Consider the following 23,804-nt stretch of genomic DNA (forward strand, 5'->3'; position numbering starts at 1 on the left):
ACTCCTTTGAATACTTCTACCATGCAAATTGAGATAAAGATCAAAAAATTGTTGCTTTTTTTTTTTTTTTACAAAGAAAATCCTTCTAAAGTCTGCATCTCATGGAAAAATACATTGGTACAGGTTTCCCTTTAAGATTTCTGCCCTTGGTTGTTAAAAATTCTAATGAAGAAAGAACCAAGGAGTTTTTCTGAAAAAAAAAAAAAAACAACCAAAAAAAAAAAGTTCAGGATGCAAAATCAGTAAAGGTCCAGAATAATTCCTTACCATGAAATTTTAAAAACAGTTAGGATTATTTTACCTACCATAGGCTTTTCTGGAAACCATACATGTCATTAAAATGCAGGTAACAGCAGTAATTTTGTGATTTTTCTATGCTCAATTACTTTTGTAAATCAGATTGTTGCTTTAATTCCAGTGATGTGCTGAGAATGGGAACTACTCACTCTCATACGCAGATAAAAGCGCACTGTTGTGCTACAATGTTGGGTGATAAGGCATCAGTAAATATACACATCAACATGGATAGAAACGGATGCAATAAGATATAACTATTTCAGAAAATACCAAACTTTCTGTTGTATTAGGATTTCTGGTACTAGTTTCGTACTTCTTGTAACTTACCTTTGTCCAAGGTGGCTATATGTAGTAACGTATTTTGTTAGGCTGTGTTACTGAATAGATTTTGCAATACATCACAGACTATTTTTTTCTTCTAGGTTGTTCAATGAAGTGCTTTGATATAAATGTGTCCACAACCGCACTCATTATGATGCAGGATGGAATGACATGATTCTGAATGTTATATTAGCTGTATATTACTTCGGCATTGCAGTAGCAACATTTCAGCAGAGCCGAACTGTGCTTCAGAGATGTGAAAAAATAAACTGAAAAAAGTATCTATGGACATAGTAGAAAATCTGGAATGAAATTCTCACCAATAGTCAAAAATTGTTCTTAACCTATAGACCAGCTGCCCCATAGTCCATTTTTGACTGGTGTAACAATGAAGCACTCTCCAACTACCTGACTACCTGAAAGGAGGTTATAGCGAGGCGGGTGCTGGTCTCTTCTCCCAAGTAACAAGCAATAGGACAAGAGGGAACAGCTTCAAGTTGTGCCGGGGTAGGTTTAAGTTGGATGTTGGGAAATTTACAATATAGGAAAAATTTCTTCACCAAAAGGGTGGTCAAGCACTGGAACAAGCTGCCCAGGGAAGTGGTTGAGTCACCACCCCTGTAGGTGTTTAAAAGATGTGTAGACGTGCACTTAGGGACATGGTTAGTGGTGGACTTGGCAGTGCTAGTTAATGAGTGGACTCGATGATCTTAAAGGTCTTTTCCAACCCAAATGTTTCTATGATTCCAAGATTCTGGGATAAGGAAGGACAATTTTGTGTAGCTATGAGTGGCAGCTATACCTCTCACCCACTTACCCATAAAGTTCTTTCTTCAAAGGGGAGTCTACAAAGAGATATGTGGCTGATTCTGTCTGCAGCAAGGGAGCTTTGAAGTATATATTGTTGCATTCTGATGCTCTGTGTACGCAGAGGCGGAGTTTTCCCATGTTTCAGAACTGTAACACTCTCATATTCAATTCATATTTTTTATGCAATATACACTTTCTCAAACTCTTTTCAGTGGGACAATGACTTTTCAGATGTTATAAATGGTAACTTCTAGAACCTGCAGCACTGTCATCTTAATTATCTATTTTGAGTTTGATGTATTTGTGGAAGAGACGTTTTCAACTCTCTGACATTCACGGGGTCAACATGCCACTGAACTACCAATCTTTTCATTTTTTTTCTTAAGTCATTCACTAAAGGGTTATTTTTCTACAGCACTATAGCAGCTATTGGGAAACACAACCTCAAACCGGTGGACCTCTTTTTTGGATCTTAAGTTACAGAAAGGCTGAATACTTTGTGAAAGTAAACCATTTTTACTTTTTTCAAATTTGTCATCCAGAACAACTATTCACTCTTTTAAAAGGTAAGACATGGTTCTTTATCAACCTGAATTCAGATTACATGTTTTTCAACTTAAAGAAATTGAAAGTGGTGTAGTACAGAAAAAAGCTTAGCATTTACATCTTGCTTTGATCTGTAGGTTGTAAGGGAGTTCTCCAGGTTTAGTAGCTGCTTTTATGATTTTTACAGTTGAGAAAATCTTGATACAGAGAGACTAAAGCAACTTCCCAAGGTCTCAAAAGGAGCCACTAACAACATTGGGGCTGAACACTGAATTCCTGCCCTGTTGTTCACACCACTTAGATCACAGACTGGGAAGGTGACAGTTGCTCTGGCATTCAGAGGAGTTTCTTTCTGGAATCTCACCCCAAGTTTGCTTCTCCAGCAATAAATCCCAATCTTCCTTATCTCCCATAATTTCCAGTAGGTTCCTCCTCCGTTATGCTACCAGCAGACACTTCTTATTATCAATGTTGCCTTCTAATAAGAAGTCCAGGTACCTGCCACTGTGTGTAGGAAATGGATGCTTTCATTCAGGTTTATGTGTTTCATGCCCAAAAGTATTCACTGCTAATTGAAACTTCCAAAAGATGAGTTCAACAAGGCAATGTGATATATTTGCTCTAAACATGTTGCCAGACTTGCTAAACACCATCCCAAACACTAGCAAGGATGGGAAGTGAAGAGTGGATACAAGTGACCTGAAACACACCTGCATCATTTGCACAAGTACACATATAATTACCTGATACATGCATGCATTAATTGCCTGTCTGGTGTACTTTTAGTTACATATTCATCTGTTCATCTGCTGAAAAGAACAGAAATACTGAACAAAATGAAACATTTCTAATGAGAAATGTTATTTCACCCACATATTCACAAAAAGAAAACTATCCTGTATGTATTGTGAATTTAGGCTAGTGTTCTTGATGAAGTGGATGCTGTTTGTAGGACAGGAGTAATATCCCTTCTTGGATGTGATTTCCAGTTATTTGTGTGTAGGATGCACAGAATGTTCTGCTTCCTTTGGCAGTGTTCTCTGTTCAGAATTGTGAGGGACATGTTCATTGTGGTGTTGGTGATCAACAGGAGTTATGAATTATTGAGTTATCACGCCTTCCAGGCATTTCAGGGCAGTAACCTATAACAAGAGGAGGCACATTTCCCTAGATTCCCATTTTCATTCAGTGGGTTATTCACTTAACCAGCATTAAATGTAATCCTCTTTGAATCTCAGTGGCCACCTCCTACTCTTTTCCTGTCAGTCTTCATCTCCTGCAAAATCATGAATTCAGCCTTCAAAAGAATAGTAGTTTGGCTAAATCACTGTTTAGCTTTCTGTAAGAAATACAAGAGGGAATTAATGCAAAATAGCTGAAGGTCAGTAGCTCCCAGTATTTTACGTCGTAATTGAAGTATTCACATTTTGTTTCTCTTTCTTTTTCATTTCTTTTTTTCTTTTTCTTCTCTTCTCTCTCTTCCTTTCTTTGCTTTTAATTTTTTTTTTCTTCTTTCTCTTTTTTGACCCCCCCTTTTTTTTTTTATTTATTTTTTCTTTTTAAGACTGAAAGGTATTTGTCTCAGTAATATAGCACCATCACCTCTTTTTATGCTGATTTTATTTTAAGACAGGGCAGATCACACTGGTAGCCATTGTGATTTACTGCACATCAGCTTTGCAGAATATAATGGAGCAGGACAGTCTTCTTTTTGATGTTGTTAATCTCTGTTATACTTGTGCCTCTCCTGAAAACTGCACTGTGTCAGAGAGTCTTTTGTAGCCAATGGTGACAGGAAGATCAACAGAGAGAGGTTGCTCCATTAACCTCTGAAGTAATGAAGTTGCATTTCAGGCAGTCAACACTCACCCTGCCAATTTATTATCATTTAAGAGGAAGTGAAACTACTTCAAGCCACTCTAGTGTCCACATTTTGATAAATACACAGATTGCTAATGTCCTAATGCTAACAGTCAGCCTCAAGGGGACCTCTAATGGCATAGGATGCTGTGGCTGTGTGTCTGCTTGGTCTTGCAAAATGATCAGACTTCAGCACCAAAACCCCAGGCTGATCCTATTTATTTCCATACTAAATATGCAGATGTAGTTTTGGTGATGATGCCAGCTTTATCTGTCCATGTGGAAATGCTGAAAGTAGATAAATCATTTGATAAAAGAATTGTGTAAACTTTCAAGGGAACTGAATTCAGATCTTCAGCTCTGCTTTTATTTAACTCTGGTTTCCCAGGGGATACACATTTGTAAGGGGATTACTTTCCATCTTAGAAACGGACATAACCAGAATCTTGGGAACTCATTTAAACCTTCAGTTTGTTAAAATCTTGCAGGATTGTCTGACCTTGAAAGGTTTTCATGACCAATAGTCAAATCCTGTGAGAACAGCTTTCTGAGGAAGCAATAACACTAGTCTCCCCCACCTCAGCAGTAAAACAGGCTTGTAAAAGAAAACACTGCAAAACTGGCATGACCATACCCCCATTCTTCCTGAGTTCTGCTCCTAGGCATGGTCTTTGGCACATATTTTTTCTTGCTAAAGGTAGCGTAATTTACATGTCTGGCTTTCCATAAGTAGTGAAAACACTTTTTATATATAAAAGTCCAGGTGGTTTCATAGCCATATCATACATTCCTTTTCTCCCAGGGTGACATAAATAGTTATTTATCCACAGTATTTCAGAGACACAGAATCAAGGTGGTCAGTTAAGTGCAGTATGTTCCCGCTGGTGCCTTGCCAGATTTCTGATGTATTTGTATTTATGCTGTGGGCCAATTTCTGCCTGCAGATGGGTTGCTGAGTGTTCGCTTCCTGGGACTAGTTTGACATGGCTCCACTGAAATAGTTTGAAAGACTGTCTCTTCCACGGGCTTTGGATGGAACCTTTTAGTGCCTTTAGCCTGTGGAGAGAAAGCACTCAGTAAAGCAGGGGGAATGTTACAAGAGGGTATCGCTTGTGCCCGTTGTGTGAGATGATTCTTTTCTAGCTTCTCCTGTCGATAGTCTGAACTATCCTTCCCTCCCTCCAAGCTGTAACTCTTCTTGCTGTCAAGCAGCTTCTCCAGCTTCCTCCCCTTGTCTTGCCTCTGTGTGAGGAAGGTGGCTGCGTCTCCTTGCTTGGGCTTTTCTTTCTTGAGCAGTGGTGGCTGGACTCTGCAGCCAGTGGCTGATGGTGCAAAGCTCTGCCCAGGGCGGGTGTGATGGCTGTGGCCAGTACGGTTTCCCACCGCTAGCTCTGTACCTAGCAGCCAGCATCCCGAGGGGTGCATCCATGCCACAGGATTCAGAGCGGCGCTGCGTTGCTCTGCTGTTTGCCAGAGCTTGTTACAGACCTGGTGCCAGAATGAGGACCACAAGCATCCCCTGCGTGTGCCCCAAAGCTGCGCTGAGATACGCAGCCTGCAAAGCTTAGTGTATATTCTCCCACTCCCTCTCTCCGTACCCCCATGACAATTTTCCCTGTACTGAGACAACAGGTATCTCGGAACTCTCTTTAGGCAGAGGGGTTTGGAAAGGGCCCCCTACCAGGTTAGAGCACAAGGTTGCTTTTGAGTACCTGGCTTGGCACACAGTGGTTGGCTTTTTCAGCTGTTCTCAGCTGGGAGTGGATTAAAGCTCTGCGCCCAGCTGTGCGCAGCTGCTGGCGGCCGCAGGACGAGCACTGCCGCTGTCTGCACTGCCGGGCAGCGGCACACAGAGGGTTATGGCACTCGACAGCATTCCCAGGAAAATGTTTTGAATACTGGGGGAACAGGATAGGGAATCTCTGCCACCTGCACAGCCGGTGGTGGCTGCAGAGGGCTCAAACTGCCTATGTGTCCGCAGGGTGGTCTTCAGAGTCTCTGCAAAGGTGTGTCGTGGAGGGCTGGAAAAGCTGTCAAGAAATCCGTAGCAACGCTAAAACCAGAGAAACATGGGCAACCCTCTGTGGGCCAGTACTGTTTCAACACTCTTTGCCCTCTCAACCCCTTGCTTAGTCGGCATTACTAGCATTTGTGAAGCAAACGAAACGCGCAGCGCATGTGTACAGAGAAGGAGAGCGGGGGTACATGTTGTGTGGTATCGCAGAAAGATTTTGTTGGCATCTTCATCAGGTTTTCAGGCAGTGAATGTATTTTCATTTAGCACAAAATTAGTTTATATTTTGTATGTGTTTTCAAAAAGGTAAGATAAGATTAGGCAGTACTGAATTATAATTTGTAAATCTATTAGTTCATGTCTGTAGTCTTTTTATGTGATTTAAATGTACAGCGCACTGATCTTAGCTTCTTCCCTTCTATGTTTAGCCAAAGCGAGCTCTTAAAGAATGTGAAATATATTATTTTATTGGCACTGACTCACAACTGAGTCAGTGAACATTTTTGCACTTACAACTAAAGTTGGATTCTAACTTTAAAAAATTTATGACAATTGCTCCTTCTTGTGGCTTGAATGTTGACATATAATTAATTTAGGATTTCTTCTTGAGATTTCCTGTCTAGGTTTGTACCTGTCACAAAAATATCCTTGGAAGTTTATCTAACAGCTGGAACACCACCAGAGTCTATTGAAATTTCGCAAAGAGATTTACTGGGGCCAACAGGAAGCACTCGGAGCAGGATGGCATAAATATGCAGAAAGAGCCCTTTTATTTCAGCTGTTTTAAAGGGTCCCAGTACAGGCTGATAATGGCATAATCCTGAAAAATGCTGACACTGTGTCAGCCAGCAACACCAGCACAGAAGAGGATTCCGCAAGCACGGACTGGCACTTTGTTGAATTATGCACAGAATGGAAATACGTCTCTTGCCTTCCCTCAGTCCCAGCTGCCCTGCAGGTTTCAGCTCATTCCATTGAGAAACCAGATATATTTAATGGGAATTTCCCACGAAATGGTTTTGAAATCTATTTTGTGCCTCTGCAGGATTGAAGGAATTCTGAAAATTCAAAGTCTAGATTGCAGTGACTTGGACTGGGCAGCAAAACGGCAGATGAAATTTCCTTTAGGTAAATGTAAAAGGAAGCGTAAGGGGTAAGCAACCCTAACGCAACATACCAAATGTCAGGATGTAAATTAGCTGTTACTCTTCAGGATGGAGATGTTGGAATTACTGTGAATAGTCCTCAAAAAACTTAGCTTTATTTGCAGCAGTAATCAAAAAGGCAAACAATATTATAAATATGTAGGAGAGAAACAGCCAGCTAAACACAAAGCCATTTTTTAACAGTTTGCCTTTGCTATTCCACATATTTCTAATAAGCCACTGAAAAAGAATAGAGATCACTGTAAAGCTAGAAAAAAGGATGATGGGGATGACAGAGATTTCAAATTGTTTCTATGTAAAAAGTGTCTATTGCAATATAATTCTTCAGTCTGGGAAAGAAGTAGAAATATGGGAAGTCTCTAAAATCATTAATAGTCTGAAGGGTGTGAATATGGAATGGCTGGTAAATTTTCCCACAATATGAACACTTAGTGAAATGAGCAGGCAGTGGATTCCAGATATAATACAAGTAATACAAGCAACACTTACTCAAATATCATGTAACTGGTGCCCAGGCTTGCCGTGCCAACTGTGGAGACCACAAGTATAAACGAAATTGGAACAGTGCTAAATGGTTTGGAGATGGTATTGGTCTACTGATGGTTATTAAATGCAATGTTTTGGATTTAGCAGGGAGCCCTGAGCTCTCAAGGGGCACGTGCATTGCGGGGAGCCTGGAGGAGGCATCCCCTGGGGGGAAGGGCAGGCCCTGTTTCCTCCTGCATAGGACAGTGGAAGGTGTGAGTTGCTCCTGATCTACACTTTGAAATTTGGAAGAGAGCTAAATTAGAAATTATTACTGGAACGAGCTGTATTTTCTATGAGCCTACAAAATGATTTGTGATCATTATTGCGTCAGTGCCTAGTGGTGGAAGGTACATACCTTAGGGAATTACAAATAAAATTCCATTTAAATAAATGAAAGTAAAGATCCCCAAACACTCTATTGGGAAAAAATCTGAAAAGGACACGGGTGATCCTCCTCCTTCTCCTTTTTTATGTCCTGTGTTTGTGATCTTGTGACTTGAATGAGAAAATTACTGGGGGGTTTGTTGGTTTTTACATGACTGTTAATGCTGAGTTCCATTAAAAAGCTATTCCTGACTTGATCAATTGCTTTTGATGATAAAACACTTGATAAATTACAGTTAGGTATATGCTACAAAAAATGTCTTGTTCAAAAGCACAAGTTCTTTATATAATGTTCTTTATAGAGCACAGGCCGCTGTGTCTCATGTCCAAAGGGTATACATATGAATACGGAGGTGTACATAACACTGGTGACCTGGGTTATATCTTTTAAGTTCAGATAGAAAATTAGACAAGCCATGCAAGCTTGAGCAAAAAAATATTTAAATGGGGTGGATAATTTTATTCGTATTTAGAATACTTAATGAGAAATAATGGTGTGTTGTCAAATACGGTTTTCTCTTCTTGAATTACAGAGTCCAGTAAGAACAAAGTTTCTGGAAAGTAGCCCTGAAACTATCTTGTCTTTCTTGTAACGTAGTTGTTTCAGTGGAAAAGATTTTTTTAAAAATTATCAGTTTTCTTGCTACGCCCTCTAAAATTAATAAAGCAATGAACAAATTTTGTACTGCTATCATTATTCTTATTTTACAAGTTGTTTCTATGAGTTCAGTTCCTCTCTGGGCTTTACTTTTTCCTCAGTGGGGCTGACATGTGCATGCACAACAAGAGTATCTGCTGGTTTTGTTTTGCTGGTTTTAATTAGCCAACTGTTGTCCTCAAAAATGCTTTTGTGAATTACTCTTCTCGTGTTTTATCTTGTTCCAACCAACAGAACTGCAATATGCAGGTAAAGTAGATGGTGATGATATCACACAATTTCCAGATATAGTCCAATACCACCACTCAGCAATGAGTTGGTCAGAGACTGGCAACAGAGACTGACAGGGTAGTAAAAGCCCTACTGCAGAGAATGGAATAAAAAAGAGTGGGGAGAAATAAAGCTTAAGCAAGCAGAAGAACAGAGAAAAACTAGAGAAGGTCTGTGGGCAGTTGGAGTGGGAGATTGTGAGGGGAAAGAAAAAGGGCATTGGGAAATAGGTGTTCTCTAAAAAAAATACTGTTCAATTTAAGTTGTGATTAATGATGGATTGTAGTGATTATTTTTGCTCATAAACTTACTAGTCTTGTATTGCTAAATGCACTTTAATTGCAATGCAGGATCTTTTTATAAATGCATCAAGTAGAAAATGTTGACCTTGTAATTTTCATCATGAAGTTCATATTTTTAGTTGTATATGTTTACCTGCCATTTGACACTTGCATGGAAGGTCTGAGTATCTCTTTTGGAAATCTAAGCCTCTCATCTTGCTAACTCTTTACAGATTTGCATGCTTTTGAGTTCATATGTGGTTAAATAGATGGTGTTTGGGGACTGGAGGGGGGAGCATGCAGGGGCAAGATTTTGCTTTAACAAGTTGCTTATTGCTATTTCCCTTTATGCAATAGTCATTATTAGTAGTATGCTGATAACTGTGGGTCTTCGATCCGCATGGCATATTAAATGCATGCCCTTAGTAAAAGGATAGCCTGTAAGGTCCCTTTCAGGATAGACTGTTAAGCATGCTCTTAATGTTAGGTGCACATTTAAGTCTCACTTAAGAGTGAAAATTAAAATATATGCTTACCAGAACTGGTCCCTAAGTCTCCCTATCATGCACTGAGAAATGCGTGGGCAGACCTACAATTGTGGGGAGGCTCATAATATTGGGGCCTAAAGTATAAAAAATTATTGCATAATTAGACCACACAAGTTAGATTTCAAAATGCTGCATGTTGCTTGGATGGGTATTTAAAAAATAAGTAGCTGTTGAGCATGTATGGTCATGTTCACACTGCCACACACAGTCACTGTAATGCTTTAGCAGTTCAAGGAGTTTTAAGTGGATCCAGCATTGGTCTTTTACTTCAAATAGACCAAACCTACTAACACTTTCCATAGTTGTATCTCTTTTGTCTTGGCATTAAAAGATGCAACAGTAAATATCACACTTCTTTTTATAAGTAGGTTCATGTCATGAACCATGTAGAATAAAAAAATACTTAGGGTCATTTGGAGGGGAAGAAAGTGTGTCTTGTGTTCTGTAAAACAGGCTTTTAGGATATAACCAAACTCTGAGCTATCCTTCGGCATGCTGATTTATTTTATATTATTATTAATACAACAAACATACCTCACAGTGCCCTCCATAGCACAAGTAGTTTTTAAATATAACTGATAGGGTAACTTTAAAGAGTACAGGGCTATTAACTAGCAGAACAAACTAATGAAATGGCATGTTAATGGTTTACCTAAATTATGAAGTATAGATAGGGACCTACAGCTGTTGGAACAAACATTCAGATCCACAGAGCAATACTCTGAAGCTCATTAGTTTGTTCTCATCTTTAGAAGATTAGCAATCTAAGGGGATTGGAAAAGCAGGCATAAGCCATCAGATGCATATTTATTAATTTTCTTATTATTAATTGGTTAAAAAAAAAAAGATAATCCCAGAAAACTTTTGCCAACTTACTGGAGTCATCTGCCCTAAGGACACCATGCTATGCCCAGCACTTCCAAGAAGACTTGTCCTCTCTAGCCAAGAATCCAGCCTTTTCCTAAGGGAAGAACTAGGCACGCACATGAAGTACCTCAAACCTGGACTCAGCCCCCACCACCCCTCCTTCTTCCAACTTGCTCCAGCCTTTGGGTACTTCAAAAGAAGGAGTACAGCCCTTGTATGCATGCTCGATGGCTGGAATGTTTTTGGATTAAACCTCCTCACCACAACCACCAAACGTGTTCATATTTACTCCGGTACAACATCTAGTAACCAATATGCTTCTAACAACAGTGTGGTGACAGCCACAGTAACTAAAGTTATCCAAGCACAGCAGCCAGCCAATTTTAGGTATTAAATATTGACTGACTCTGGTAGGATGCATGAGGTGAAAACCAAGTCATACTCCCTTCAACCAGACAAATATGTATGAGATTTTAAGAATTTCTCTCTAGTCCCAAACTATCAGCAAGTCTAAAAAGATGACAGAAAAAAATAAGTCCTACAAATTCTAGAAATTCTCCTCATCCAGAGAAAATCCACAGCTGTGATCTTACTTGGCTCAGGTGACTCCTCAGAACAGAAAAGAAACACTCTTTCATCACTGGTGGCCAAAGAAAGAGCGTGCTTTGCCTTTGACACCACTTTTGTCCCTCCTAAAGGAGCGGCTGGTCATTCGTGTGGATCAGCAGCAGCACGCGAGCTGGGTGCACCCACAGGGGGCTGCGCCCCAGCCAAACCCCTGCTCCTTCACCCATGAAGAAATGGGAGGGCACCAGGGAAATGCCTGTGGACAGAAAGAACAAAAGATTGCCAACCCCTTCCCTCCCTCAGCTGTGACCTGTCTTTATCATTCTCTGCACATTTAACCTCTTTTGTAAGCTTTAGCTCATTTGGGGCTGAGGACAGTGGTAACGTCTAACAGGCTTGAGAGAGACAAATGTTTCAGATACACAAGCCTTCAGCCAGCTTCCCATTTGCTCCGTATCTACAGACCGGTAACTCCTGGCGGTGATGAATCTGCAGGGATTTACAAAACATGGGAGACAATGCAGTTCTGAAAGGCAAGCAGAACCTCCAGAGCTCAGGGACCACGAGCATCCTCATCGACGTGCAGTAGAAACCTTGCCCTGTTCCCTGGAAAAAGCATAGTCCTTAGGGAGACAGGAGGGGGTATTCTGATTTGTATCTCATATCAGGGTTTATAATTTGCATCAACCCCTCAGTTATATCAGTAATATCTCCTTTCATTAATTTATCTTTCTTGTCCATTTCACAATCCAGTTTTTAAACTCTGAGTGAAATATATTTTATCTTAAACAAATGAAAAAAATAAGAACAGTGGGGAGTGTTGATTTAAATAAGTGGATGTTCATAAGTGAAACTTATCCCAGCTGAGATTTTAGTGGGATTGTTTTTTCTGTTTTCATTTTTCAATTAATTTCTAGAAACAAAGATTTCTCTATCCAGTGAAAATTTTCTCTTTTAAGAGAAAACAGCATCTTGAGGTTTCCTTTTTAAAAAAAAAAATTAAACAAAACATGCAGCAAGTTGCAATTAAATTTCAGTTAACAAAATGCAAAAATACACCCAACCTCCATCTGCCAAAAATAAATAGTTTGCAAAGTAATTTCATATCCCTGACAATGACGACTGTGTTTATGACATATTTCTGGTGCCATATTCCGCTCTCCTATCACTGCCAGCTTGCGTCCAGTATTTAGAAATAAAACAGAAACACATTGAACTTGCTGAACTAGATGTTGCCACACTGCAACTCTAATGGGCTTAGTGACCACAACCTACAGGGGCCAGAATGTGTCAACAGCAAAAGGGCCAACCTCAATCACTGTCTGTGCTTTTACAAAGTTGTTACATGTTTAATTCTTTGCAGCTTAGTTCTCCTGCTGTTTTGGCTGCTCGAAACCAAGGCTCATATATTGCAGCAGCCTTCTCTACCTCATATAATGCCACAAAGGTCCCAGCAGGAGACCTTTCAGTGGAGCAGACAAGCCACAGGCTAGGGCAAACAGGGCATCACAACTTCCTAATAAGATGACTTATTAGATTGGGGGCTTGACACAGCTTTTATTTAACCACTTCTTTCCCCAGCCACCAGAAACACGAACTGTCTGTCTGCTTGGAGCACAGCAAGCGGTATGTGGATTTGCAGCAAGCCGTGCCACATGCATTCACCCAGTCTACGCGCGGGGCATGGTTTGCAATGACATCTTTAGCAATGCACCAGTAAAACGATTTTGCCCTTCATGTCAGGTTTCCAGCCAACATGATTTTTTTATTATATTAAAGGAACGCCTTCCCACTGGGTCTGTCACTGCCTGTTCAGGACTGGGAGTGGGCTTGTGCGGGGCCGGCAGCGAACGGGTTAAAGGACTGAAAAGGCAGGATCAGTTTCCTGCCTGCACTTGCAATGGCCTAAGGCAGTGCCTGCTGTTCGGGAGTTAGAGAGAGTGCCTTGCCTTGTCCCAGGTGGCAGACAGGCAAACCATGTTATTAAGAAGCAGAGATCGCAAAACCTTGATCTTCAAAAAAGGCCCCTAATTAGTCCCTAGCATGAGAATAAATGGCATTCCACATCAGCAAGGATGAAAAAGGCTCCTTCCAATTTCATTAAGTAATCTCTGCTATTGACAGTTTCTAGGATCACATTGGGAACTCTTGTTTGAACCACTTTACCCAAGAACCCTTCTCTGTCACTTCTGTTTGATTTAAAATACGAAACGAAGCCCTAGCGGTCTCACATGCTGCATCTTAAGGAAGTCATAAAATGCCTTGACAAAGAGCTCCATGCCTTGTGCTGCTGAGTCACTGCTGCCTCCCTGAGCGGCTCCTGGTCTGCTGGAGTCCCTGGAAATTCTTCCATCATCTTCCATGCGCTCCAGCTCAGCCTGTGGAAGAGTGTTAGTCTGAAGCCTTAACGTTTCCCATAACCCTCTTTTTAATTGAGTGTGGAAGTGACAGATTGAAGAATATGTGCTGAGTTTTCTCATATTTCTGAAGAGCTTTGATTTGGACTAGACTTGCTTTATGAAAAGAAGAAGTTTATTAAAGAAAAAAAATAGCTGTCTTTCAACTCATATACTGCTTGTCTCATTTTGATTTATAAACTTTCCCAGTAGAGAAGGCATCCTTGTCCAAATAGTCTCAAGGTTCATAAACTTCATCTAATTTTGTCATATAATTGTACAGTAGTTTTCAAGGACTCTTACTCTCTAGAGGGCTTGAATCCATTTGATTTTATTCATCCCAATGGTATCTGCTTTTATCCCTAAGTCAGATTAACAATTCTGGCATTACAGCAATATGGAAAGTTCATCACACTCATGCAGTGATTCCACCACCAGCTGCAGTTCCTTCTGAAGTTTACTGTAGAATGAATTTAAAGCATAAATAGCAACAAATGGGATAAATAATTTCTTTGCCAGAATTGGAACAAAATTAATTTTGTCTTTATAAATAACTTGTTATACTGATGGTTTTTTGAGCCTTTCAATATTTAATTAAATCACACAGTTCCTGGATCTTTCTTTTAAAATATATTTTACTCATGTATTTACCATTTTTAAGCTGTACGGAAACTATAAATAATTGAAAAAGTAAAAAGAAAAATGGTGCCACTTTTACAATGTAGCTAAGAAGATATTTTCTAGCCTCTAATATATCTCAGAATTGCTTATTCAAAATCAAGAGTTATCACTATCAGGGAGAGTTCATGGTATTATCAAAGAGAGATTTTGTTATTAGGATTTTATAAACTAGGTTTGAGCTATTTATTTTCTGAAAGGATTAGTGCATTGAGAGTAGAGCAGGACACCTTTGCCTAGGCACACCTAAATGTTGTCAGACAGTTGCAGATCTCCCAGGTAACATTTCCTTAAGTGGAATTTTTAGGAATGACTAAAATTTGTTCTCCTGCAAGCAGGGTGTTTACTTTCTGTGTTCAGTGTTCTCCAGATAATGTGCAGTGCTGCACTTACCCTTCGAACCAAGAAACTTCCTTTAGCATTACTTTAACCTGGGGGCTTTATTGATTTGAGATGTAAGAAATTGTATGCCAAAACTTTGGTTATTTTAACTAGTTCTAAACAAGAAAGACTAACATCAGTTTTGACAACAAACAAAACCAGTTTTTGTTCTATCGGTTATGTTTAAAAGATTCCAATTTCAAACCAAACACAACTTGTGGTTATTCTGTCAGATATTTATATAGCCACTGGGGCGCCATAGTTATGCACCGCATACATCATTGTATTTTTAAAATGTACTTAATGAACATTTTTTCTTTTCTGGTAACTACTTCATTGCCTTAAATGAATGCATTCCAATAGAATTTGTAACAAATGAGCACTTTGTGTTTGCATTAATGCCAAACACGTTTAACAAATTTTTAACAAGGAACACTGGCAAAAAGCCAAACTCCTAGAGGGACACTGAAGGAATGCTATAAATTTAAACTAGATTTTACCTTTTCACTCAGCTGCTCAAGTGTCTTAGGTATCTTTGGCGTCTCGGCATTGAACGTTTTCTACGTAGGTTGGATACAACTTTATGTCTTAATTATTTCTCTTTTTGGCCCTCCTTGCTAGAGATTTTCACATCGATATAACAGGCTTTAACAGGTTACTGTATTCTTTTGAAAGCAGAGAGGTGGGTTGTCATTCTTTCCATGAGAGTTAGGCCAGCAGGAAGTAGCAAAAACAGTATTTACTGGTGGGGCTGTAATGACAGAGAAGTCAAAATAGCACATATCGTGCCTTTTTCATACCCTATGTTAAAGGAACTGCATAGCGGCGAGCACTCCAGTAGATCTGCGCTACCTAATATTGTTTCTTGTGCTGAGTTGCAAATATCTGGGCTGTGATCATGTTTGCAACTGTACTTCAGGGGCAGGGGAAAAGCAGCCCACAGTGCTCCCACCGGTCCGAGCTCTGGGCTCACACAGAAGCCACAAACGGATTTTTGGCTGAACCAAACATCTGGGGGGATTCTGCAGTTGTTAGGTTATGCCCACATGGTACATGTCATTACAGACCTTGGGAATCACCTAGTCTGTAATACACGTTCGCATTAAAAGTGTTACAAGTAGCTCCGCAAACCACATGCTTGCTCTTTACTTGTAACTTAATATATTAATTTAATTTTTACTATGTTATTTCAGTTCTAATCAAATGCAGGAACTGCAAAATAATAATACTTAGCACTCACCCAAGACTATTAAGGCACATTACAAACATTAAGCCTTGCAAATTCCTGTGAGGAGCCTGATGTTATCCCTGCTATAGCAAAGAGCATGTTAGGCACAGAAAAATGATACCTTTTTCCTCAAGCACACAATAAGCTAGTGGCAGGGACAGAATTCAGAACAGTACTGTGCCAGGGCTTTCCTTAGTTAATTGTGTCATTCTTTTCATGGTTCTGCACAGACAGAAGTAAAATTTGAGAATGCTTTTTTTTTTCTTCTTCTTTTTTTTTTTTTCCTTTTCATTCATGTCATTTAGATTCCGTTGTTGCAAGAGGCACAGGTGAGTTCCAGGAGGTCACTTGAGAAAGACTTCGTGAGTTATAGCATTTTTTAAATACAGTTTTTCAGTTTAGTTACTTGTTTCCAGGAAATGAAATAATTTCCCATCGTTTGTTGGTACTCTGATCCCAGTAATGATGAATGACTCTAGAGAAGGAAACAAGAATTCATCCTGACAGCTTTTTAAAAGATGTCGCATTATAATGCAGATGCCTTGTTGTAGATTAAGGAGCAGAAATAGCCCTAACAGGTTTTCATTAATGATATCCTTCTCTGCTAACGTTCGGTCAGATACTAATTCCCTGCAATAAAGTGGCTATTCCCTCTCTTTCTGACTCCCTAATTACCATATCAGTTGTTGGCCTTTTATGTAGGTACCATGTGTAACAGGTTAGGAGAGGGCAATTTAAGCCTATGTGAATGGGTATCTGTTTTTGTATCTGGGTGCTTGCTGCAAACATTTGGAAAGCATATGGAGCATAATGGACATTAACCCAGATGTCAAAAATAGCCTGCATTTTACTACTGTTATTAAACAGTTTCCCCTTTAACCCCTTTGTGTTTACCCACTCTCTCCAGCTTGTTTCTGCAAATCACTGCCAAGAGGAAAGGATTGGAGGTAAAAAGTAGTAATCAGGCAGGTGTCTTTATCCAAAGGAAAAACAATCTGAACAAATATTTGTGGGCTACTACACTTTTATATCTTCACATCCTTCTGCTGTTTTCATTGACTGGTATCTAATGGACTGTCAGAGGTGCCAAACTCATAAGACATTAATTTCAGCCGGAGCACTGCTGAATCTCAGGCCCGATGCATGTTACCGAATTTTATTTCTGTTTTAGAGGTTCAGTGACCTGTACCAAGTACAGCATTGAAGAAACAAATATAAATTTAATTTACTCAGCCTTAGTTGGTATTTGACAGCAATATCCTTTTATATATTTATTTGACTGACTTGAGAAATACTTTGCATTTCCTACCTGTGGTGAACAAGTTTTTGTTACACTTCCAATACATATATGGTTTCCTGATGAATGGGTGGGTTGATTAAGCGGGTGGGGTTTACTCGGGGCTTTCATTCTATAGTAAAACCTCTATGAAAATTTGGGGAGCAAGCCGGAGAGGGATTGTATTTTGTGATTTGTTGCTGTTCCTCAAATTGGACACTTTAGTCCGGGTTCTTAATTGTAAGAGCATAAATGAGTGTTAATTGCAAAGGAGCTTCAGCTTGTAAAATATCAAGTGTATTGAAGATTTGCTATGATTATGTTTTAGAGAACCTGTTAAAAAAAATACAGACATTTTTGTGCTATGGTTTCTGGAATGTACTCTCCTTTTAAATGCATACGGTGCTTCCTGTGCCTATGTATCTCTTTGAATAATGATTAAGAAATCCTCAGCACACAAAAAGAATGGGAGCTATGCACAGTTCACGAAACGTAATGCATGCTCTGACTTACAGTTTTCATAAAAAGTTTGCAAAGATTTTATGTGCCAGAACTAGTAACATGATCTACTTTAGGAACTCCTTGGCTTTCCAGCTCTGCAGAAGTCATTTTTCCTCCATTCAAGGGCCAGATCCAAAACCTGTTAAAATCAGTGGGAACCTTTCCACATTTCAGTGGGCTTGGATTAGTCCCGAAGTGTTTTAACCAGAAGAATTGTACCAACCTCCCGTTGGAAAAGTAGAACTATTCACCTAAGTTTGTGTTATATAAACAGTTACATCTACTTGCCACAAAGACATGAACTTGAAAATAGGGACTTAAAATAATTTGTGAGCTTATTCTGTAAACAGCATTTCACTTTTCTCACAGAGTAATTACTCTAATAAATATTAGATTCTAGAATTTGAAGGGGCATTTTAATCGCTAGTTCTATTTACAAAACCTAACAAATTTTCAGCTGTATACAAAACTGTAAGCAGTCTATGGCAATTTCTTTCTCATAAAATTGGATGTGTTGGAAACTTATGTGGTTACATAAATCCAAGGTCAATAACAGAGAATCCCATACATAATGTATTTCCACATTTCTAGAAACAAAGTCAGCGGATAAATGAGCAACTGCCATGTCAAGGAATCATTTAATTCCTCCCACTCCTCTGATATACAGATAACGTGAATAAGACTAATTCACTGGTCTCTGTTTCAAGACTACTGTGCCATTTGCTTGCAGCAGAACTAGTGTAACAATAAAAATCATTCAGGCCTCACTCTGTAGCTGCTCACAATCAGACACAGAGCCTCATCCAGAGCCTGTGGGAAGCAGGAAGACTCTTTTCCACTGAATGACTCGGGCTTGCATCAGTTACCTGTTGCAGTCCCCTAGATTTCAGCCATGCCAGCCACCCCAGGAAAAAACACCATTAACAGCATCACAAGCACCATAGAATTTCACATCTTTGGAATATAAAATCTTTCCCATTTAGGGGGAATCTTGTCATATAAATCAGCTGTAAAACTAATTACCACCCTATGAACATAATAAGTGGGTTCAAATTGAATTTAAATCCTTAATTCTGAGTCCCTGGAAAACCAACATATCCACTGATGTGTATGAGAACCGGGCTGTTTTGTATGCTTCAATCCTGTTACTAATTGTAATATTTTTTTCCCTTGTTACAGTTTTCAGAGGAACTAGCGAAAGAGGAAGAAAAAGATGTAGCACTGGAAGGTAATGATGATAATCTATTGCATTGGATCTCCAAACATGACCGTGATATCCTGGAGAAGATCACAGATGCAGAAAATGAACGCTAAGGTTGATATCTAGTGAAATGCTGCATTAATTGGCATTTTCTCCATTATTTCTTGTAGTCTATTATAAAATCAGATACTTTGGAAAATAGCAAAGGAGACTCAAGCAGAAATTATAAGAGCTTAATTTATGTCTTTAAAGGGTCTTGCAAGTTATTCTCTTTTCACAAAGAAACATCTGTTCAGAATATTATTATTTAATGAAGTTTAGTTAAATGGGTTATTTAACTAATTTTGGGTAACTTGATATTGATTTTATGAAGTAATTCAGATTCTCTTAGGTGTGGTATCTGCATTTGCTGATTTTACCTAGTCTGTTCTAAAGTATCACTTCTATTGCACTAGATTATCAAAGAGGTATTAGTAAAAAGCTAGGTAAGGGTGTCTGCATTAATCTTACCCCCAGTTAGATGTGGGCTTTTCCAAAAAATAAAACCTAAGCCTTTACCCTCCTCTGTTTTCTTACATCTACTGATAAAATAGTAATAATTCAAAAAATAAAACCAAACCAACCCCAAAACCCCAACTGATAGTATAACCGGTATTAAGCTCTGGGCCAGGTTGGAAATGAAATCAATTTTTGGTACTAATAATTGATGACAAAGATTAGCTTTATGAAAATATGGTGTGTGTCTCTGACAATGCATAGGACATCTAATTTGAGCATAAATATAAGATTATATACAAGGTTTATCTATTCCTGGATGGTAAAAGCTTGAGGCATATATAAATGCATATGTATGTATATATATGGACATATACACAAGGACGTATCAACCTTTTACCATCCAAAATGCATACAGGTTTTCAACAATAAAAGCTGGGACTCTCTCTAAAAAAAAGAAAAAAAAAAAAAGAAAAAAAAAGAAAAATAAAGATAAGATTGCTGTGAATACAGTGTATGCACTAGGTCTCCTGTAAATGAGGAACTGTTTGTTATTGTTTTCTACATTGAAAAACAGTCTCCAACATGGATCCCAACGAATCTTAGATGTTAAAGAAAACACCAATGCACAAATAGCACTTAAAGGCTGTTTGTATCAATGAAATCTATCTAGTAAAATAAATCTAAAGCACATGCAAGGAAAAATAAAAATGTGAAGTCATTACATTCAGTGAGAGAATATAACTGATAGTCCGATCTCTACCACTTCTCAAGGAGAGGGTCCTTATGACTCCATTAATATTTTCAGTCGGTCTGGCAAACATGTGCAAATGTTTGGCTGTTTTATTGAGGCGTCTTTTTGTCCATGGAAGAAATGCTTCCATGCTGATGGGAGTCGGGATAGAATATCTGCATTTTTAAAGGACAAACAATAAATTTAAGCATGGGTGGCCTTAATCCTTAGTAGTTTATGTTTGCTGCTGTAAAAAAAAAAAAAAAGAAAAAAAGAAAAAAAGAAAAAAAAAAAAGAAATCTAAATGGATACTCCTAAAGTCTTGCACTGAATTTAGAAAAAAATATTTTTTGAACCTGTGGTGCAATTAACCCTAAACATCCTACATGAGCCATACATAGCAACCCCTTTAAAATTATTGTCTAGAGATTATATTTTATTCATTTGTACCCTAATTCTTGGTGCAATCAAAGAGCAATTTATTCAAGCAGGAGTCCTGCTGGATGCTACTGTCTTCAGTAAATAGAGTAAAATGTGTAGAATTAGCATAGCATAGGGAATTCCAATTTCATTCATGTTTAAAAAGTTTGTCCTTTAACTATCAATGGCATTTTAGATCTTTGTTTTTGAAACAGCAAAGCTTTTGGGAGTATATTTAGCACATATGACAAATGTTGCACTTGGAAACTCAGACAACAAAACTAGTTTCTCATGACAAATTTGTTGTCACAGTAGGGGACAATCGTCTGTGTCTCTTACAATCAGGTCTTTACCTTAACTCTGCAACTGAATACTTGAAGTAGGAAATAAACTAGGGGGAAAATAGGGTCACAGATACAAAGCTGTATAGTTAGATATTTATATGTATGTGCCAATTTTGTCACAGATATTATTTTAGGGGCATTTTTGCCTCACTCATGTTGGTAAGAGTATTGATCTAAACTTTTATCAGGGCCTACAAGTTAGCCCCTAAAGATGAAAATTTTGTCTAACATTGCTTTTTCATTTCTTTCGGGTTTTTTTTCTTTTTTTCATTTCATGTGATACTCTATGATGTTTGGAGAAAATCTTTTCATATACTAAAATAGAATCTCGGGGTTTACAATAAACACTGTGATGTTGGGAAATATTTTATTTGAGCAATGTTTGGTAGGCTTTTTTCCCCCTCTATGTGTAAAGAAGCAAACCAACTTTTGGTTGACATTTAAGATAATGATTATTATTTTCATGTGAGATCAGTCTTGTACTGCACATTCTTTCTTTCATTTAAATGTACAGTATGAATTTTGTATTTAATGAATTTTGTGTATCCAGTATGCACGTACCTGCACATTGACTTTCATTTGAAAGTGGGTTTCAATTTACTTTTTAAACAGTGTTTATGAAAAGACCTCAGATGTGTTGACATAAACTATATCTGCAATGTTTTTTTTTGTGTGTGTAGAGTGATGTTTGAATGTGATGTTCTGCAGCAATGGGTCAGTATTCCCTATTTACCTTAGATCCTCATTTGATAGTGCTTCTTGTAATAATTTTTTCAAGTGGTGGCATGTTCTGGATTGTGATATTGATATATGGTTAAGGACATTGATATGAAACTAAGGAATTCCTAGAAATAACCAGTGGGCATGTATTAGACAGTCATTGTAATTTAATGTCTAGTAGAAGTGTAAAGTACCAAGGTATTTAGAGTTCATAACATTGTTATCATGTGTATGGGAAGTATTTAGTGTTGATCAGCTTGTTTATATTCATCAAATAAACTTTGTTTCTTTCTGAAATCAGTGTTTTGTCATTAAAAGTAGGTTTAATGACTGTAAGAAAACGTGAGAGATGTTTTCCACATGGTAAATCTATCACACTCCCTATTTCTCTAATTGCTACCATTCAAAGTAATTTATCTTCCTGTTGTTACTATCACATAAACTGTTTAAGAAAGCATAAAAAGCAAAATGTCTCCTAGGCCCCACTCCCAGAAATGCTTATGAGCAACTTTAGTAAAGTGAGGAACCATTTTCTGGATTGGGCTCTTAGAGAGCAATATGCTTTTGAGTGGGTTTCTAAAACATAATATTCTTGTGTGACCCTGTGTAATTGCATAGAAAATTACATTTTGTTTATGTACTTTACTGACCAAAAGCCATAAGGTGTGAAATTCTCTGCACAGTCAGCTCCTTTTTCAGCTGCCTGGTAAGTGGTTCCCCGTTTCCATTATGTTCACTTTTTTTAGAAAAGGAACTTTTGTTGAACAGGAATTTCTTACCTCATAGAACTCCCTGGACCAGCTCAGGGCACACACAGCAGGAGAATAAAAGGTAAGTAAGTATGCATTTTACTTAGGTTATTTAAAAACACACAGTCTCTTAGTTTAAAGTGCTGTTTCTTTACCTATAAATTAGTTTTTTGGTAAGAGAGTACTGTGTACTAACATAGGATATTACGTTTCACTTTACAGCTAAATGTACATTTATTGTGTATTCTACTTACGCTTACTTAGCTTTGAATTGCAATGCTACAAATTGAGGAGCAGTTGCTTCTATCTTCTTTCTAGACCTGCACAATTTTTCAGAATGCTCTTGTTCTGTATTCAGGCAGTGCCCCTATTGGGGGACTCTCCATCCCCCTCCATTGGAAACACACCTTTTTTATTCTAGTCTCAGCTTTAATAGCTTCCTGCTTTAAAGGCAGCTCCTGCCGCCCTGCGTGGGGAGGGGGCAGCAGGTGCCAACGCGTCGTACCAAGCACGCAGAGGAGGACAGTGGTGGATTTGAGGAAACAGTAAAAGGCTCGTTTTCTGTTAGATGGTTTTCAGCAAGAAGTCCCCTCTTTTTTCAGTAAAAAGGGGCTGGGAGGGCCCCAGAGGAAGGGGCAGGACCAGTGTGCTCGTGTCAGCTTGGTGCCTTAGGGGTGGGGAGCTCCAACTGCAGGAACATCCCACCTCAGGTTGAAGTTTGAGTTGGTACGATCAAGAGCTTCTCCAGCTTTATAGGAGACAGTCTGAGTAAGGGTCAGCCTCTTCTGAGCTTGAGGTTTCTTGTTAAGAGAGCCTGTTTGTTCACTCCAGACTTAAGCCAAAGTAGCTCAAGGTTTAAGCAAGGAAAAGTATAAGCAGTGGGGGGCATGCAGGGGACCAAGCCACGTGTCCGCTTCCATTTCAAGCCAACGTTGTCAGTTCAGACATACTCTGAGAGCCCCAAAGAACTCCACGCCAGCATGACTTGGACCAAGCCAACTGCAGAACACCTACTGCACCTCCCAGTTGTTCACACTGTGCTCCAGGACCAGGATTTGATCCTGGAAGAGCTGCACCACTGCGTCCTGCCCTGTGCAGGAGCCTGTCAGAAAGTACAAAACAGAAGGTCAAGAACTGCGTGGCTGTATTTCACCTGTTGATATTGCTTCTCCAAAACACAAAACTTTTAATAGCTAATATACTAAACCATTCTAAATAAAGCCAAGTCAGCTCTAAATAAGTAATACATTTCCCATTATGAAGTCAGTGGGAGACCTGCACGTTGCCAGGGCATGATTTGACCCATACATGAAAAGGACAGTTGATGTGGGGCTGCTGTACAGTTTTTCCTTCTGTGAGATTCCAGTGACGTTATTTCATGCTCCTAACTTTTCAGACAAGACACCTTTTTTTTTTCAGACGCCCCTTTTCATACAAGAGGCAACCTGCCTTCACCAGGAGTAGCCTGCAACACATCCCTGTGGATTTTGTATGGCACTGATGCAGCAGTAGCCCTGTTGAGAAGCTCACCCTTGATGGATGCAATTGCAGAATTAAGGACTGAT

At 38.9% G+C, this 23,804-nt stretch overlaps 1 protein-coding gene across 4 annotated transcripts in view; it reads left to right on the forward strand.

Moving 5' to 3' along the window:
* Positions 1–21,787, forward strand: part of ERC2 (ELKS/RAB6-interacting/CAST family member 2) — a 521,691-nt gene extending 499,904 nt beyond the window's left edge. For all 4 annotated transcript variants that reach the window (XM_056338313.1, XM_056338316.1, XM_056338314.1 and 1 more), the window contains one exon: positions 18,757–21,787. The gene's annotated coding sequence lies outside the window, so the exon portion shown is untranslated. The remainder of the gene's footprint in view (positions 1–18,756) is intronic.
* The last annotated feature ends 2,017 nt before the right edge of the window (positions 21,788–23,804 follow it).

Source organism: Falco biarmicus, chromosome 4 (genome assembly GCF_023638135.1).
Source record: "Falco biarmicus isolate bFalBia1 chromosome 4, bFalBia1.pri, whole genome shotgun sequence".
Lineage (NCBI taxonomy): Eukaryota > Metazoa > Chordata > Aves > Falconiformes > Falconidae > Falco > Falco biarmicus.